Genomic DNA, 12,275 nt, shown 5'->3' with positions numbered 1-12,275 from the left:
ATTAAAATTTCTGGTCACCTGCCTCCTAGGTAACCTGAGGAATCAGATGAGTGCATGGAAAGGCTGGTTCTCTACTAAAATTGATTGTAACTGGTTTCTGTAAATCTTATAAGATTTCATTACGTCTGGACAGTGAACAGATGCATTGGTAGAAATATGTTCACTAAAATTACCATATTTTTCCGTGTATAAGACTATGTTTCCCCCCCCCCCCCAATTTTTTTAAGTTTAAAATTGGGGGTCGTCTTATACACGGAATGTTTAAAATATTTATTTCTTAATTTGGGGCTCAAAAAATAGGGATCATCATATACACGGGGGCGTCTTACAGACGGAAAAATACGGTATATCAAAAACTCTGCATTGTCACCGCCCCTCCATGGCAAGAGGCTTCTTTAGTTCTTTGAAAAGTTGTGTCTTGAATACATATATTCTACCCTTAAAACTCTTTACCAAGAGTTTATTTCATATACCATAAATGTTTTTGGTAGTAATAGCTATACACAGAATTGAAAGTTTAAGTGGTAAATTGCATTTCACACAAATATTGTAATGTTTTTCACCTGCTTGAGAGCTGTTAATCCAGTTTCCTGGAATGACCACTGATATTCCAACCCCCTGGGTAGTTTCCAGATGATAAAGTTGTTTGTTCTTTCCCCCATCCAAATTACATTGATGTTCAAAGGGAATGGGACATTATTTATTAGCAGCTATTTAAGGGAATCAACTTAGTTTAGATTTGAGTAATTCAGGCTGAGTGTATAATGCCTTCACACATACTCTGTTATACTACTTGTGTGGCCATAATGAGGTAATCAGATAGTCACTTCATTTAGGTTCCAACACATTATTAGTATCAATGGAATTAGTCCTAAGCAAGCGGTTTTAGCTTATGGACCCCCTTAGAGTTGCAATACTGCCCCTACTTACCTGGAAACAAGTCCCATTAAATCTTGTGAGGCTTACCTTTGAGTAGAACATATTAGTCTCACTGTTAAGTGCCTTACAATGTATTTTCAGAACCGTATTTTATTTCACTTCACTTCACTTTTCACTTCACTTCACTTCACTTCACTTCACTTCACTTTATTGCCCCATAGGGCCTTAGAAAGGACATGGAAATATCCACAGCCAGCATTCATGTATTAATATGTAAAATCAACAATCGGAGACACTTGGGTTGGACTCCTTTCCTGACTTAAAATTGTTGACTTGTATTTGTCAAAGTAGTTTAAATGGTTATGCAGCTACTAGTGGTGTGTATGGCTTCATGTGGCCATGCACCAGAATCCCTACACAGTTGTGTTCATTTTTCACATATAGCTATTTTCATATCAATTGAAAACCTAACTGATGGTGCAACCCAACTGAAGTGAAATACTTTTGTAAACAATCTATGTGGGAGAGTTATGCATGTGATATGCATTGATCCTATGCAGGTTTTCTCAGAAGTAAGTCTTAATGAGTTCAGTGGAGCTTACCCCCTAGTAAATATGCATAGGATTGCAGCCTACATTAAAAGAAATGGGACACAGGAATACTTAATTTTGACTGTGTTGTGCCTGTAGTGAGTAAGCTGAATTCTTCCTATCACTGTTTGTCTCTGAAACCATTTTTATTCCTAAAGAAAACTGGGAGAAGGAGGGTATCCTACTTAATGGAATTGAAATTAACTTCCTAGCTGCAGTTAATGTCTGCCAATAGGGCTATTAGCTGCTTGATTTCCAGGGAAATGATGGTATTGTGTCTACTGAACTGTACAAAAGTAAACTTTACAGTTTCTAATCTCCCCTCCCCTCATGTCCCCTGTTAACTCCTACTTAACAACAGCTTAAGATGATCCTTAGTAAAAAAAAAAAAAAAGCATTTAAATAGTTTTTTTCCTCCCACCATCCTGTTCCCCCCCCCCAGTCTAAAACATTAAATCACTTTTAGGCAACCTTTTAAGGCACCCCCCCCCCCCGTCCCCAGGCATCTTTCATAAAATCACCATAGAATACCACATTTCAGTAAAGACACCCATTTAAAACACCAATCTAAAACAATATGCAGACCAGCAGTACACCATTATGGATTAGCTAAAACAGTTTCAGACAATTTCAAAATCGAAAATTCTTTCTAGTAGCACCTTAGAGACCAACTGAGTTTGTTCCTGGTATGAGCTTTCGTGTGCATGCACACTTCTTCAGATACACTGAAACAGAAGTCACCAGATCCTTAAATATAGTGGGGGAGTGGGGAGGGGTATTACTCAGAAGGGTGGTGGGAATGGGTGATAGGCTGATAAGTGTGGAAAACCTGTTGACGACTCTAAACGGCTGCAATTAGTCTTGCAGGGAAGGGGTGAGATGGCTAAAGATGGCTTTGTTATGTATAATGAGATAAGAATCCAATGTCTTTGTTCAAACCAGGTTTCTCCATGGTTTTAAGTTTGGTGATTAGTTGCAATTCAGCCACTTCTCTTTCCAGTCTATTTCTGAAATTTCTTTGTATTAAGACAGCTACTTTGAGATCTTTTATAGAATGTCCTGGGAGATTGAAGTGTTCTCCTACTGGTTTCTCTGTCTTGTGATTCCTGATATCAGATTTATGTCCATTTATCCTTTGGCGTAGGGTTTGGCCTGTTTGTCCAATATAGAGAGCTGAAGGGCACTGTTGGCATTTGATTGCATACACAATGTTGGAAGATGAGCAATTAAATAGTCCTGAGATGGTGTGTTTGATGTTGTTGGGACCAGTAATGGTGTTATCCGGGTTTATGTGGCAGCAAAGTTGGCATCTGGGTTTATTGCAGGCTCTGGTACCAGTGTCCATGTTGAGTCCTGTTTTTGTATTATTGTGGGTGAGGAGCTGTTTGAGATTGGGTGGCTGTTTGTATGCGATGAAGGGTCTTCCTCCCAGAGCTTGAGAAAGAGAACTGTCATTGTCTAGGAGAGGTTGTAGATCTCTGATGATGCGTTGTACTGTTTTAACTTGGGAGCTGTATGTGATGACTAGTGGTGTTCTGTTATTTTCTTTTTTGGGTCTGTCTTGCAGCAAGTTCTCTCTGGGTATCAGTCTGGCTCTGTCGATCTGTTGTTTAACTTCATCAGGTGGATATTTTAGTTCTAAAAAGGTTTGCTGTAGATCTCTTAGGTGAGAGTCTCTGTCTGTAGAGTTGGAACAGATGCGGCTGTAACGTAGGGCCTGGCTATATACAATGGATTGTTTGGTATGTTTGGGATGGTAGCTAGAAGCATGTAGATATGTTTGTCGGTCAGTTGGTTTGCGGTATAAGGTGGTGTCTATGTGTCCATAGACAATTTCAAGTCATCATTGCCGTAACTCTTTTAAGAAAAGGCAATCTAAAATAAGCAGGTTTCGAACTCTGCACGGATAGAACTGTATTCGCATCCCTTGGGAGGGAATTCCACAACATGGAGCCACACCCAAGCTAAAAAATCTGAATCTCCCACCCCTTGCTCCCGACAAAATGCCTTGGTGGGGGTGGGGGCCCTTCTGAACAATATTGGATGGGCTACCAGGGAGGCATACTGCTGGGGGTGTTGGTGGCAAGAGACAAGAAACTTTCCTCCCATGAACTTGCTTAAGGTAATTTATATTCGGGGTGAATTTTTCTTTGCCAGCAGCTGTTAAGTGTGCCATTGGTCAGAAGAGTGCTTCCCAGAGACACATTGCAGCTGGCATGGGGAGGGAAAGGAAACGTTCCTTCACATTGGAAGAGCCTAGGGTTTCAGCCAAGGGACATTCTCAAAATCAATTTGGATATGCCAGTGATTGAGTTTGGGACTGTTTGCATGCAAAACAGATGCTCTACAGTCCTTCTATCAACATTTTTAAGTTAGCTTATCTTAGGATCCAAGCCCTTGCAAAATAACCATTGAGAAGGATTATATATGTAGTGAGCCCTTCTGTATCTCTCCTCCTAACAGTTACAGGTAGGTAGCTGTGTTGGTCTGCATAGTCAAAACAAAATAAAAAATAAAAAAAATTCCTTCCAGTAGCACCTTAGAGACCAACTAAGTTTGTTCTTGGTATGAGCTTTCGTGTGCATGCACACTTCTTCAGATACACTGAAACAGAAGTCACCAGACCCTGATATATAGTGAGAGAGTGGGGAGGGGTATTACTCAGAGGAGTGGTGGGAATGGGTGATTGGCTGATAGGGTGATTGGCTGTGGAAAACCTGTTGATGACTGTTAACGACTGCAATTGGTCTTACAGGAAAAAGTAAGGGGTGAGATCGCTAAAGTAATAACCCTCCCCACTCTCTCACTATATATTAGGGTCTGGTGAATTCTGTTTCAGTGTATCTGAAGAAGTGTGCATGCACACAAAAGCTCATACCAAGAACAAACTTAGTTTGTCTCTAAGGTGCTACTGGAAGGAATTTTGTTTATTTTTTATTTTGTTCTGCTCCTAACAATCAGCCATGCCTCTCTAACTGCTGTCCATGCCTCTCAGAAGGTCAGTGCTTCTGTCTGTGACCTCTCCTGCCACTACTGCTGCAATATTTATGAGGATGATGAATCTCTGTTTGGGACAATTCATCTGAGTCTCTGCTCTACAGTGGATAAATTAATCTGCCAAAATGTCAGCTTATAATTAAGAAGAGTTTACTTAGGCTAATAAGTTCTCTCTCTCGCTCTCTTTCTGTCATACACACACACACACACACACACCCCTCCAGCAACTTTTTATGGGATCCATTAAACAGGATTTTAATGTTTTGATATTGCTTTGTGCAGCATGAATTCTGTACCACAAACAAAATAAATAAAAGCGGCAAACTACACAAGAAATTCTAGGTTTTTGTGAGTGGAATGTATTGCATAAATAGAATTGGCTTACAAAACTTGTGAGCTCAGGACCTGTATTCCCTTGTAATTTTTTTTAAAGGGAATGTGTGTCACCCTGAGTATGTGCAAAATGATTTCACCTCTGAAACCAGGCACCTTGAAAAATGTTGTTGTTTGTTGTTGCTGCTGCTGCTGTTGTTGTATTAGTAGCATTAAACTGTTATAATGATGCATTAATATGTTTTCTTCCTGTTGCTGCTTTTGTCTCATTTGTTTGGGAAGGTGGCATACAAATTAAAATAATAAACGATGGAGGAGTTATGGTATATCCCACACTTCTAGTTAAAATATACTGGTCAGCGCAACCTACAACATATACAACAAGAATGTCATAAAAACAATCTAAAACAATTAGAGAGAGAGAAGATTAGTGATCGAAAAAACTGGGGGAGGGATTCTGCCTCATAAAATAAATGTCTGCTGGATTTGAAAGGACAAAGTGCACCTGAGCACATGTAAAATGTCTTGCATGAAACATTTTACATATGCTCAGGTGCTCTGTGGACACACACAAATATTGCACCACATGAAACTAGGGAAGTGACAATAAAAACTCAGAATAGATTGATATTGATCAGGCAGATGAGACTTGGTGGGTCTGTCTACAATACTGAGATCTATACCAGGGGTAGGCAACCTAAGGCCCGTGGGCCGGATGCGGCCCATGGGCCTTCTCAATCCGGCCAACGGACGGTCCGAAAATCGGCGTGTTTTTACATGAGTAGAATGTGTCCTTTTATTTAAAATGCATCTCTGGGTTATTTGTGGGGCCTGCCAGGTGTTTTTACATGAGTACCGTAGAATGTGTCCTTTTATTTAAAATGCATCTCTGGGTTATTTGTGGGGCATAGGAATTTGTTCATATTTTTTTTCAAAATATAGTCCGGCCCACCACATGGTCTGAGGGACGGTGGACCGGCCCACGGCTGAAAAAGATTGCTGACCACTGATCTATACATTACAGTGACTTAGCAGGAGGGTGAAAGGCATCTCTACCACAGCACGAAAGGTGGAGGTGACAAATGGATTAAACTACTGTATCTTCATTCTAGGGAAGTGCAACTTTCCATCCAGACTTGTCTGAATTGTATCTTCAGTTATAAAGAGACATAGTGGCAAAGAGAGATGCAGTGTCCCTGTCCCCCTGTCACAATGGGATCTCACCCAAAGGAAAGAGAAGGCTAAGCGATTCTAAGGCAGGATTTTTGTGATACTATAAAATAAATAAATCAGAAGCTCCTGCAATACATGCAGTTCTTTTTTAACTATTAACTCTGCCTTTCTGGAACTGTGCCACCAGTATATTTTCAGCGATTAGATCACGTTCTAAAATTGGCAATGCACTAAAATTTGACAGAATCCTGTCTCCTGCCCTATAAATATCCACTCCAAAGTCATATCTCTTAGGAAAGAGAGAGAGAGAGAGAGAACCACTTTATGATGATGATGCTACTATGGAAGCTTGCTGTGCAAATTGGGGTCCTGGTTAGAGCCCAGGGTGAGAGAAGAACAAATAGGAACTCCAGAGAGAAAAGATGCCAGATAGAATTGTCAACAAGCCAGAGTCCTTGGCCAAGAGCAGCTCCTTTAAGTAATAGTCCAGAGACTCTCGAGATATGGTCGACTGTACCTTTACAAAATGCGCAGGCTATATTTTCTGCTGTTTCTACTGTGTATGAAAATATTTTGGAGGGGAAAATATTTCATGGAAACCTGGCTCTTTGACCTTTAGGTGTGGAAAGAGTTTAGCAGATGGATGCCAGCATGGTGTCCAAAAAAATGCCATCGCTGTCTGTAAGCATTTATTTTAGGGAGTGTGGTAGACATGGGTAGAATAACTGACTGTTATGGAAAGGAGGGGGTACCTAACCCATTCAACCTCACTCTGCAGGCAGGAACATTCCTGATGTCTCAGTGTGGATTTGGTGCAGTGTTAGCCCCTTTGCCCCTTCTCCAGAAGTCTTACTTGGAAACAGTATGATGCACTGGATGCATTTCCAGCAAGACATGTTGTCATTGTATGTTCTTATCCTGCTCCCTACTCAACAGTGCTGTCACCAGACATATTGGGGCCCTTAGCACTGTGTCATCAGTGGAGGCCCACACCCCAGCACACACACACATCTCCTCCTTGTGATCATTCTTTCTTCTTCTGCCACTGCAGCATCATATACCATGCCTGCCAAGCCCCCAAGCAGCCCCAGCTGTAACAAAACATGTCTCTCCCTTATTGGTCTCTACGGCCACAGCAGGCGCTGTAACCTTCCAACAGTTTGACATCACCCCCAAAGGTGCACCATTCCATTGTCTTCCAAGACAAAAGGATGCCAGTCAACGATAAGAAATATGCAGCTGTTAAATTTCTACCTGTCATGCAGCTGTTGAAGGCATAGAATCTCTATGAAGCCAAATCCTGAAAGAGTAGCCATGCTAGTCCTTTGCAACAATGCCACCTTAGGTGTCTTGTGGCTTTTGGGAGTTTTAACTGGTTTATTGTGGCATGAGCTTTTGTGTTCTTGAGCTCACTATGGGCCCATCCACACTTAAATTTGTCCTGTGATTTCAGCTGCTATTTGGCTTCCAAAGGAAAATCTACATATGAACAAGATTCCACATTTCCCCTGGTTTAATTTCACCATCACCTATCTTTCTCTATACTTTGGATACTTAATCATGGTAGCTTCAACCCATGGCCCACGGCCCTTCCTTTTTTAGTACAAAGTTGTTCTCTCTCCCATTGTATGTGGCAGCCTCTCAAATATTTTTAAATGGCTCATGCTGAGTTTTGTCACTTTCAGGCCTTTTGACCTTGTCCACCTCACTTAGCTCCCCTGTCTTTTACATGCCTTGTGAGTAAAAGAAAACACAGATAATATTTGCCCACTGTTCATAAAACACTTTTAAGTCAGCGTATGGAAGGCATTATATAAGTGTTAAGTATTTTTATGACGGGTTTATTACAGTCCATCTTCTCTGGCCCCAACATGTCTGAGCCAGGTAACATTGCCAGCGTTTTTTAGTTGTTTTTGCTTTCTTTTTCTCCTCCTTCTCCTCCAACTGATCTTAGCCATCCTGCTTTTCACTCTGTTGCCTTTGCTTTCTGCTTTTCTGGCTGTGCACCCCAGAGACAGCTGTCAGAAAGCTACTGAAGACCATCAGGTATATCTTGGCATTTCCTGCTGCACAGCCTCTGACCTTAGTGACAGCGATCCCTGCAACAGAGCTAGGCTGCAGAAAGCCCAAGAAAGCAATAGAACAAGGCAGTGCTTAGATCACTGGGAAAGGCAGTATGAAAGTGGTACTGCCTGGTGGAAAGGTTGGGGCCTCAGCAGTGGTGGAAGAAGCCTCTCTGGCACCCGAGGTGGGGCGAACTGCCCTGCAGCACCCACGCAGTGCCCGCACGGACTGCACATGTGTGGCACCCGTACGGATGGCACGGTGCCCATACAACGGTGCTTGAGCAGCAGCCTGTATGGATGGTGCTTGAGCAGCAGCCCGTATGGACGCCACACACATGCCCTCGGCTGCTGTACAGCTGGGGGGGAGGCAGCAGGCCATCTTGTCATCCCCCAGATGGCACCTGGAGCAAACCGCCCCCTGCCCCCCCTTTGTACGCCCCTGGGCCTCAGAGCCTTTCAGGAGAGCAGCTGCTGCATGCTTCAGGTTGCAATCCCTGTTCACAAGGGAGGACACTGCAGAACAAGCATACATGACTTGTCTCAAAGAATCCTGGTAACTAGATGGTGAAGAGTGCTGGGAATTATAGCTCTGAGGAGCAAACTACAGTTCCCAGGATTCTTTGCGGGGAATCCATATCCATTTAATGTATGGTGTGCATATAGCCTAAGTAAGCTCTATTGAACTCTGGAAACATGCATAATATTATGGAGCAAATGGGATCCTGTTCTCCCCATGGTTTAAAATACATTAATAGGAAATGCGCCCATACCAAATAATTTTATTTATTGATTGCACAAAATTGATATATTGTTTGATTGTAAGAAAACCTCAAAGCAGCTTACAAATATGATCAAATTTGGGCCACAGAACGGATGGTGGGGTAGCCTCTCCCCCACCACCAATGCTGTTTCTGAAATTTAAATCTTCCTCGGTAGAGGAAACTACTCTTTTGTTCCGCAGGGCAGGAAATAACAGCTACCATCTCCCAAAGATAGTAGACTGTTCGTGTAGGAAAGAGCAAAACAAGAGAAGCTGGCAGGAAAATTATAGTACTTCACCATAGCTTCCTAGAGTAGTAAATGGGTTATTAAAATCATACCCAGATATGGAGGTAGTAGAATGTATTTCTCATATTCTTACTTGGTTTTTGAAAGTTAATAGTTCTGTAGTCTAGGTGGGATATGGACTGTTCTAATCTTCAATCCAAACATGGCTAGAGAAGCCACTACATGGAGCATGATTATTGGTACAAGCTTTAAAGCATTCTCAGTTTAATGGTTTCATGATTTGTCCTTTTACTTGAATTAAAATTACAATCACACACATTGTGGGAGACAAGTTTAAAAACAGATGACAATAAGGAGGAAAAATGGCAGCTGTTGGAATACCACCACTCAAGTGTTCTCTAGATTACATCTTTTGGGGTGTCCCCCTTTATGATTCTATTTTCTTTAGTTGCCTAATAAAACCTTACCTGCAGCAAATCCTTTATCTAAGGTCATAAATGCAATCAGTAAAAGAACTTATCTTGGAGAAGGATCACTTTCAGATTTTAATTGGGTTACAGCTGTCTGTAACAAAGGAAACCCTGGTGCTGGGATCATACTGATAAATCTCTTGTATTCCCTGAGTCCTTTGCTGCTGGCTTCCAAAAGAAATGAGAGTTTGGAATGGAATAGAAGCACAACTGCTCTGACTCGCTATGGTCATTCCTATGTTCCTAAGCTTCTGGCATCCAATCCTAAACACTTGCGTTGGCATGTCTTCCTGCAATTGTCTTGTAATATCCAGTGCCCAAAAAGTGATTTTGAAAAAAAGTTATTAGGCAATCAGATGTTTCTAGTGAAACACAAGGCTATTATTATTTTCGCTGATCCGTGAAGCCCTTGCTTAACCTCATATCCTTCAGCCCAACTTCTGTGGAGACCAAGTACTTGCAAGAGCATTTGCTGTTAATTCTGTTTCCATTTCTGCCCTCACCTCTTCCTGCTGTCTCTCCCTACTGACAAATGTTAAACTGTAAGCTTCTAGTGGGCTGAGACCCTTTCCTCTTTGTGCTACCATGTGAAAACCACTCAACTGTTGTGTATATCAGTGGCACTACAATGGTACATATCCTTTGTCATCTCGGATTAGAGCAGCAATACCTCTCTGTGCCTTGCCTTTAAACACCAGTAGCTTTTTTCCATATTAAATTATAATAAAACATTCAATATTGAATAAGAAACTTTGCACCAACATTTTCTGTCCAAGACTTCAGTCTTTTTAATTTGTTAAAAGTTACAATACCACACTGCCAGGAGTTACTGTTGTTCTGTGTTAACATATTTTGAAAAGCTGGCTGTGTTACCGGTGGTACTACTACTACTACTACTACTGCTACTACTATTATTTAATTTTTGAATTATATTATTTAATTTTTGAATTGCTGCCCATGAGGCATCTGGAAGTGATTTGCAATATATTGAAAACATATAAAGCATTTACATTAAGCCACTCATCCAAGGCAAAAAAAAAAAAGTACCGGTATTCATCTTTATCTCAGGAAACAGGTGTATAGCTTTTCTTTACATGGCTGTGAAATAGGGTAGGGAATCTCATGCCCAGGGGCAATGGGTGGGGCAAATGCAGTCTTCTATGCCTCCTTATCTGGTCCTTGACTCTCTCCAGAGTCCAGACCATATACTTCTTACTGGCCCTACTCTGTGCCTCCTGAGTGATTTTGCTTGGTTGGAATGTGTTCTTGAACTATGATAATGGCTCTTGCTTGGCCTGGATGGAAAATAGAGAGGAGTATGGAATCCTCTAGCTTTTGCATGGTTGGAACGTGGCACACACTACAAAGGTAAAGAGAATCACATCCATTGCTCTGAACATTTTTGCTTCTGATCCCACCCACCACTGCCATGCGTTCCCCAGATTTCTCATGAGCAAATGTGGCTCTGCCTGGAGCTAAAAAAGGTTCCCCACACCTGATGTAAGACACATTTCCTTCAGCTGGAGAATAACACTCAAGAGTCTGATGAACCAGACAATAGCCTGTTTCCACCCCAGATCTGAAATGTTGCTCCATTGCTCCAGATAGCAACCCCAGGTTTTAATAAATCCTTTACATTTCTTCTAGCCACTCTCCAGTTCAGACAAGAAAAAAGGATGGAGCAGGAGACACCACTATCATATGGTGGTTATTTCAGTGCAGCAGGAAGCAAAGAGGAGTCCCCAGAATGAGCCAATGTGTAGACCCAGAAACCTTCCACTCATGGAAGAAAAGATTAAGAGGAGAGGTTTCCCTGCTAGGTGCAGCATGCGAGGAATTCTTGTTTGCAACCTGTCGTGCCAGTGCTTTTCAGTTTATTGCTCCATCCATGTTATCCTTGGTATCAGTGCTGAATTCTTCACTGATGTCACAGAAAGGCAGGGCACACAATCTGTCTCCTTTGGAGGGAGAAGATAAGAGGGAACACAATCAGACTTTGGATAAAGGGAACTGGTAATGAAAGGCTTGTTGTGGAAAATAGAATAGAATAAAATAGTAGCTTGGGGCAAATTGCTGCTTGGGTTTGTGTTTGCATTTGCATATGTGCATGAGTGTTGTGATTTAGGGCTATGTTTAGAGTAGACCCACTGAAATAAAAGAGACGACAAAAGTGCCATTGATTTCACTGGGTGCATGACAAGGGCTGTATACACACAAGACATTTTATTCTCAAAACAATGAAGACTGATTACTAGGGTCGTTGTCCCCCCCCCCCCCCGTAGTCCACACACAATCTAGATCTACAGTAGTGCATTATTATTTTTTGCCTCTGAAGAGAGTCCTCCTTGAAAAATGTCTTGTCTTTTATGTGGAAAATAAAATCTCATTGCAGATTGATTCTACATTACCTGGAATATGTGCATTTGAAAACTGATAGAAACAGATGCAGGTGGTCCCAGCAATTGGGGGGGGCAGGTGGTATCCACATCTTTCCAATGGCTAGACCTGTACCAAGATTGCAGTCACCACTTCCTTCTTAACTAGGATGGGGGCTGGGACAAAATGGCGTGGGAAACCTAATCAAGCGGAGGGTTTTCAAACCTGTATCAAGTAACCACACCCACCTTTGTGGACTGCAGTATCTAGAATCAATCTAGATTGAAACCAGCATGTTGAGGATGAGTGTGAATGATTTTAAATTGAAAAATACAACATTCTTGTGCTACAAACAGAGTGAACACAGCCTAAGTCTGGATCCA

The 12,275-nt window shown here is 41.7% G+C and overlaps 1 protein-coding gene across 3 annotated transcripts in view; it reads left to right on the top strand.

The window, feature by feature from the left end:
* WNT5B (Wnt family member 5B) overlaps nucleotides 1–12,275 on the top strand; it is a 100,815-nt gene that overhangs the window by 60,800 nt on the left and 27,740 nt on the right. The window lies entirely within an intron of this gene.

This window comes from Lacerta agilis, chromosome 10 (genome assembly GCF_009819535.1).
Source record: "Lacerta agilis isolate rLacAgi1 chromosome 10, rLacAgi1.pri, whole genome shotgun sequence".
NCBI classification, from domain to species: Eukaryota; Metazoa; Chordata; class Lepidosauria; order Squamata; family Lacertidae; genus Lacerta; species Lacerta agilis.
This window is presented reverse-complemented; position numbering and strand designations above follow the sequence as displayed.